The sequence below is a fragment of the Entelurus aequoreus genome, linkage group LG19, assembly GCF_033978785.1.
Source record: "Entelurus aequoreus isolate RoL-2023_Sb linkage group LG19, RoL_Eaeq_v1.1, whole genome shotgun sequence".
In the NCBI taxonomy this organism is placed as follows: domain Eukaryota; kingdom Metazoa; phylum Chordata; class Actinopteri; order Syngnathiformes; family Syngnathidae; genus Entelurus; species Entelurus aequoreus.
Genome location: NC_084749.1, coordinates 9,558,939 through 9,566,488, shown reverse-complemented (window position 1 = coordinate 9,566,488; position 7,550 = coordinate 9,558,939). Strand labels below are relative to the sequence as shown.

At 35.1% G+C, this 7,550-nt stretch overlaps 1 protein-coding gene across 1 annotated transcript in view; it reads left to right on the top strand.

The window, feature by feature from the left end:
* Positions 1-7,550, top strand: part of LOC133635081 (guanine nucleotide-binding protein subunit beta-4-like) — a 52,535-nt gene continuing 44,985 nt past the window's right edge. Inside the window, exon 1 of the mRNA XM_062027837.1 lies at positions 1-183. The gene's annotated coding sequence lies outside the window, so the exon portion shown is untranslated. The remainder of the gene's footprint in view (positions 184-7,550) is intronic.

Genomic DNA, 7,550 nt, shown 5'->3' with positions numbered 1-7,550 from the left:
TGATTAGCTTGCTTGGGGACATTTTTGACAAACGTGCCCATAGCGGCGTCAGCTGTGGACCTCCAGACTGCTCCGAGAGCCACACTTTTAGCCCTTCTTTACACCTTTTAGTCTGCTCGTCGTATGACAACTGCTCGGCGGGACAAGGAGCACAAGTAGCGGGGGGAAATAAGGCAGTATCAGGTAAGGACGCGCTGTGTGTAATATCATGATATTACATATGTGGCTACATAATAATAGTAATACATACATATGTAGCAACATCATCATCATAATAATAATAATGGCTGTTTCCTGCTTTGGCAGTGACCCTTTGGTCTTGTCGCACAGCAAACATGTCATTTTAAGCCGACTAACTTAACATGCATAACATCCACAATCTGTGCTTTGCGACCCCTTTCAGTTAGGGTGGGCGATACGGACTGCAAATGTTGGTATCGACCCCATACCAAGTAGAAGCAGTAGTTATTGTGTGAATGCTTCAAAGCAGTCACACATTTGGTTTTCTACACCAAAATTCATCAATTTATTATTAATCTTATTGTTTCTTATTGTTGTCATATGGTTTTCTACACCAAAATTCATCTATTATTCTTATTGTTTCATATTTGTTCTCATATGGGTTTCTACACCAAAATTCATCTATTTATTATTATTCCTTATTATGTGAATGCTCCAAAGCAGTCACACATATGGTTTTCTACACCAAAATTCATTTATGTATTATTATTCTTATTGTTTCTTATTGTTGTCATATGGTTTTCTACACCAAAATCCATGTATTTATTATTATTATTATTGTTTCTTATTGTTGTCATATGGTTTTCTACACCAAAATGAATCTATGTATTCTTATTCTTATTGTGTGAATGCTCCAAAGCATTCACACATATGGTTTTATACACCAAAATGAATCTATTTATTATTATTATTATTCTTATTGTTTCTTATTGTTGTCATATGGTTTTCTACACCAAAATTCATCCATCTATTCTTATTCTTATTGTGTTAATGCTCCAAAGCAGTCACACATATGGCTTTCTACACCAAAATTCATCTATTTATTATTATTATTATTGTTTCTTATGGTTCTCATATGGTTTTCTACACCAAAATTAATCTATTTATTATTATTCTTATTGTTTCTTATTCTCATATGGTTTTCTACACCAAAATTAATCTATTTGTTATTATTCGTATTGTGTGAATGCTCCAAAGCATTCACACACATGGTTTTGTACACCCAAATTCATCTATTTGTTATTATTCTTATTGTGTGAATGCCACAAAGCAGTCACACATATGGTTTTCTACACCAAATGTCATCTATTTATTATTATTCTTATTGTTTCTTATTGTTCTCATATGGTTTTGTACACCAAAATGTATCTATTTATTATTATTCTTATTGTGTGAATGCTCCAAAGCATTTACACATAGGTTTTCTACACCAAAATTCATATGTGTTGTTATTCTTATTGTGTTAATGCTCCAAAGCAGTCATACATATGGTTTTCTACACCAAAATTCATCTATTTGTTATTATTGTTATTGTGTGAATGCTCCAAATCAGTCACACATATGGTTTTCGACACCAAAATTCATGTATTTATTCTTATTCAACTTATTCTTCTTCTCCAGATTTTACCTTCCACATTTTTCACCCGATTTAAACCGTTCCAACTTCAAACTGTTCAGCCTATTCACCCCCAAACATGTCAAAGTGTAATATTTGATGTGAAGTAATTGGAGCCTTACATAGGTCAATAATTCACAACAAAAATATGTTGAATTATAATTTAAGTAATGACAGTTTAAAACAATTTTCAGGGATCCAAAAGGGTTTTAAAAATAGAAACATTTTGGTTTTACTTTCAACACTTAAGTCTCTTGATCAACTTCAGACCTACCTGTCGATATAAAGTTAAACAAATTAATTATGTTTAATGCCCTTTTTTGTCCAAGAAAACCCTGTTTTTTATGACAAAAACGCAAAAATATGCAATATTTTACCCCCAAAAATGTCAAAGTGTAATATTTCACGTGAAGTAATTGGAGCTTTAAATAGGTCAATAATTCACGACAAAAATATGTTGAATTATAATTTTTTTAAGTAATGACAGTTTAAAACAATCCCACTAAAATTCTCAGGGATCTAAAAGGGTTTTAAAAATAGAACATTTTTGGTTTTACTTTCAACACTTAAGTCTCTTGATCAACTTCAGACCTACCTGTCGATATAAAGTTAAACAAATTAATTATGTTTAATGCCCTTTTTTGTCAAAGAAAACCCTGTTGTTGGAGCCTATCTATATTAAATAGATATAAAAAAAAATATTGGTTGAAGTCAACAACGGAGAATATTTTTGTTTGTGAAAATAAATTATTATCATTTTGAATCTAGAAATATCTCCGCGAGTGCTTATTAAGGAATTTAGTGAGTCATAGACCTCCTCAGGACTACTCTATCTTTATTTTTATTTTTTCAAACTTTTTTGAACGCAAGAGTAGCCGTAACACCTGTTTTTTATGGCAAAAACACAAAAATATGCAACATTTCACCCCCAAAATGTCAAAGTGTAAAGTCTGATGTTTGGTAATTGGAGCCTTAACTAAGTCAATAATTCATAATATTGATTTTGATTCAATATTATTTTTTGAGCAATGACAGTTTTAAATAACAACAAATACCTAGATTGCAGCTTTGTGTTAACAAAGTCAACATTGCAATTTTTCTCGTTACACTTCACCTTTTTGCTCTTTTATCCCACATTTTAAGGTTTAGTTTTTTTTTTATTGTTATCATTTTTTGTAATAGTATTTTTATAACGTGCCACGGGCCGCACTTTGGACACCCCTGTCTTAGAGGGATAACAATCATTTGGTCTGGATTGTATTCAAATCAAATGTGTTTCTAACGGCAGTTGAGATCACAAATTAGGCTAAAAATCATAATTTGATAAAGTTATAAATTATTTGTCTCATGAATACAATATCATTAAGAAGTCTTCGTTTAATTGTCCCCAATTATGCAAAAAGGTTGAGGTGGGCGGGGTTGGGGGGGCCCAGGTTTGGTGGTAGCGGGGGGTGTATATTGTAGCGTCCTGGAAGAGTTAGTGCTGCAAGGGGTTCTGGGTATTTGCTCTGTTGTGTTTATGTTGTGTTACGGTGCGGATGTTCTCCCGAAATGTGTTTGTCATTCTTGTTTGGTGTGGGTTCACAGTGTGGCGCATATTTGTAACAGTGTTAAAGTTGTTTATACGGTCACCCTCAGTGTGACCTGTATGACTGTTGACCAAGTATGACTTGCATTCATTTTTATGCCTTGCTTTCACTCATGTGCGTGTTAAAGCCACATATATCATGTGACTGGGCCGGCACGCTGTTTGTATGGAGGAAAAACGGACGTGACGACAGGTTGTGGAGGACGCTAAAGGCAGTGCCTTTAAGGCACGTCCCCAATAATGTTGTCCGGGTGGAAATCGGGACAATGGCTGCCCCGGGAAATTTTCGGGAGGGGCGCTGAAATTCGGGAGTCTCCCGGGAAAATCGGGAGGTTGAAACCGATAACGATAATTTCCGATATTACATTTTAAAGCATTTATCGGACATCTCTAACTGTGACATAGCAAAATGCGGAAATTAGGACACTACGTTTAAGTAAACACTTGACAATCAGTTAAAATCAGCCTAGTTTTAAATGCTGTAATAAAAAAAAAACTTGATTTTAATTTTTAAAAACAATTATTTATAAGTAAGACAAGCACTGAAAATTAGTACCGTTGAGTACTGGTATCGTTTCCCAGGTATTGGTATCGGTTCAAATGTGAAAGGTACCCATAGGGATGTAATGATATAAAAATGTCATTCATATCACGGTTATTGTGACCAAAATGATCCCAGTTATTATCACTTTATTGTGAAATGTGCTCAATAAGTACATGTACCATGAATTTTTACCATGAATTGATCAACGTGGACCCTGACTTAAACAAGTAGAAAAACTTATTGGGGTGTTACCATTTAGTGGTCAATTGTACGGAATATGTACTTCACTGTGCAATCTACTAATACAAGTTTCAATCAATCAATCAAATACACCCACAGAACTCTTTTGACCAAGTTTTATTTCCAAAATATGACACACAATGTACTTTCATTATCAGAAGAAATATTACATCTTTTGTTTTGTCTTCTTAAAAGTCAATGTGTTCTTATTTAACTGTTTATATATATATATATATATATATATATATATATATATATATATATATATATATATATATATATATATATCTTATTCAATTTTAATTTGTAAAGGTTTTAGAGTGCTTTTTGAAATGGTAAATAAAAAAAACGGGTTTTGGGGAGCATCACTTCCTGTTTATATGACGTCAGGGCAGTTCACTTCCTGTTTTCATTATTCCTGTCTCTGGCTAAGAGAACACAGTCTGAACACATTCAGTCGGTACAGGTTTAGACTTCAAGGGGAAAGACGTTAATGTTTCTCGTTTTCCCGTTAGCATTTAAGCTGGCTAATGAGCTGGCGCTAGCATGCAGTGTCACCGGTTCTCAATCGCGGTTTTACAGTCATCTCAACCGTGGGAAGTTTGTGGTTACAGCGTTTGTTACGTCCCGACTGTACGTTGTTATGTAAGTGTGTTTTCCTCACAGTTGTCTTGTCTTACGTAATCAACGCTCATAGAACGGCTGCCAAGAAGGAAGCGGTGCTAACCAGTCTTACTGGACTCACCAGGCACGAGTATTTCCTCGATGATCTGGATGTCGGGACTCCTGGTGAACAAGTTATCTGGTCATGTCGACGCCACCTTGGTTTGTCCTGCTGGGGAGTTGAAGACTCAAGACTCTGGATGTTTGGACACACCTTCTCATTTCAATGCCTTTTCTTTATTTTCATGACTATTTACATTGTAGATTGTCACAATAAAACTATGACACCTGTGAAGTGAAAACTGTTTTAGGCAACTACCTCTTGAAGCTCATGGAGAGAATGCAAAGGGTGGTCGTTTTGAATAAACTAGGATATAAAACATGTTTTCAGTTATTTCACCTTTTTGTGTTAAGTACATAACTCCTCATATGTTCATTCATAGTTTTGATGTGACAATCTACAAAGTAAATAGTCATGAAAATAAAGAAAACACATTGAATGAGAAGTTGTGTCCAAACTTTTGGACTGTACGTTAAGATTTTATCGATACTAGAGATGTCCGATAATGGCTTTTTTGCCGATATTGTCCAACTCTTAATTACCGATTCCGATATCAACGGATACCGATATATACAGTCGTGGAATTAACACATTATTATGCCTAATTTTGTTGTGCTGCCCCCGCTGGATGCATTAAACAATGTAACTTTACCATGAATTGATTAACGTGGACCCCGACTTAAACAAGTTGAAAAACTTATTGGGGTGTTACCATTTAGTGGTCAATTGTACGGAATATGTACTTCACTGTGCAATCTACTAATACGAGTTTCAATCAATCAATCAAAAACAAGGTTTTCCAAAATAAGAGAACAACTTCAACTCAAGTTATGGAAAAAAGTGCCAAATGGCACTGCCATATTTATTATTGAAGTCACAAAGTGCATTATTTTTTTTTAACATGCTTCAAAACAGCAGCTTGGAATTTGGGACATGCTCTCCCTGAGATAATCCGAATACCCACTACAACTATTGGAAATACTATACTTTGACTTTCATAAAGTGCATTATTTGTATTTTTTTTAAAACATGCCTCAAAACAACAGCTACAAAAACAATGAAGGCACACAGCTTCAGTCCAGAGTGTACTAGAGCAATGGTCCCCAACCACCGGGCCGCGGTAATAAAAAATAAAATTGAATTTTTTAATTATTTTTTATTTCTTGTGCGGCCCGGTACCAATCGGTCCACGGACCGGTACCGGGCCGCGGCCGCACAAGAAATTGGAGAAGAAAGAAAAAAAAAATATATATATATAATATATATATATATATATATATATATATATATATATATATATATATATATATATATATATATATATATATATATATATATATATATATATATATATATATATATATATATATATATATATATATATATATATATTTTTTTTTTTAAAAATTAAATCAACATAAAAAACACAATATATACATTATATATCAATATAAATCAATACAGTCTGCAGGGATACAGTCCGTAAGCACACATGGTTGTATTTCTTTATGCCAAAAAAAAATTAAAAAAAATTATTTTTACCGATAATTTCCGATATCACATTTTAAAGCATTTATCTCTAATCGATACCATACCCTTATCGATACCGGTATTTGTCGGTACTCTTAAAGTTAAAGTACCAATGATAGTCACACACACACTAGGTGCGGTGAAATTATCCTCTGCATTTGACCCATCCCCATGTTCACCTCCTGGGAGGTGAGGGGAGCAGTGAGCAGCAGCGGTTGCCGCGCCCGGGAGTCATTTGGTGATTTAACCCCCAATTCCAACCCCTTGATGCTAAATGCCAAGCAGAGAGGTAATGGCTCCCATTTTTATAGTCTTTGGTATGACTCGGCCGGTGTTTGAACTCACAACTAGAGATGTCCGATAATGGCTTTTTTGCCGATATCCGATATTCCGATATTGTCCAACTCTTAATTACCGATTCCAATATCAACCGATGCCGATATATACAGTCGTGGAATTAACACATTATTATGCCTAATTTTGTTGTGATGCCCCGCTGGATGCATTAAACAATGTAACAAGGTTTTTTCAAAATAAATCAACTCAAGTTATGGAAAAAAGTGCCAACATGGCACTGCCATATTTATTATTGAAGTCACAAAGTGCAATTTTTTTTTTTAACATGCCTCAAAACAGCAGTTTGGAATTTGGGACATGCTCTCCCTGAGAGAGCATGAGGAGGTTGAGGTGGGCGGGTTTGGGGGGTGGCGGGGGGTGGAGTAGCAGGGGGTGTATATTGTAGCATCCGGAAGAGTTAGTGCTGCAAGGGGTTCTGGGTATTTGTTGTGTTGTGTTTATGTTGTGTTACGGTGCGGATGTTCTCCCGAAATGTGTTGGTCATTCTTGTTTGGTGTGGGTTCACAGTGTGGCGCATATTTGTAACAGTGTTAAAGTTGTTTATACGGCCACCCTCAGTGTGACCTGTATGGCTGTTGACCAAGTATGCATGCATTCACTTGTGTGTGTGAAAAGCCGTAGATAGTATGTGATTAGGGCCGGCACGCAAAGGCAGTGCCTTTAAGGTTTATTGGCGCTCTGTACTTCTCCCTGCGTCCGTGTACACAACGGCGTTTTAAAAAGTCATACATTTTACTTTTTGAAACAGATACCGATCATTTCCGATATTACATTTTAAAGCATTTATCGGCCGATAATATCGGCAATCCGATATTATTAAAACATCTCTACTTACAACCTACCGATCTCAGGGTGGACACTCTTAACCACAAGGCCACTGACTGTATGTCATTTGTGGAAATAAAGGTGTGAAAAAAATGCATTTTAATTA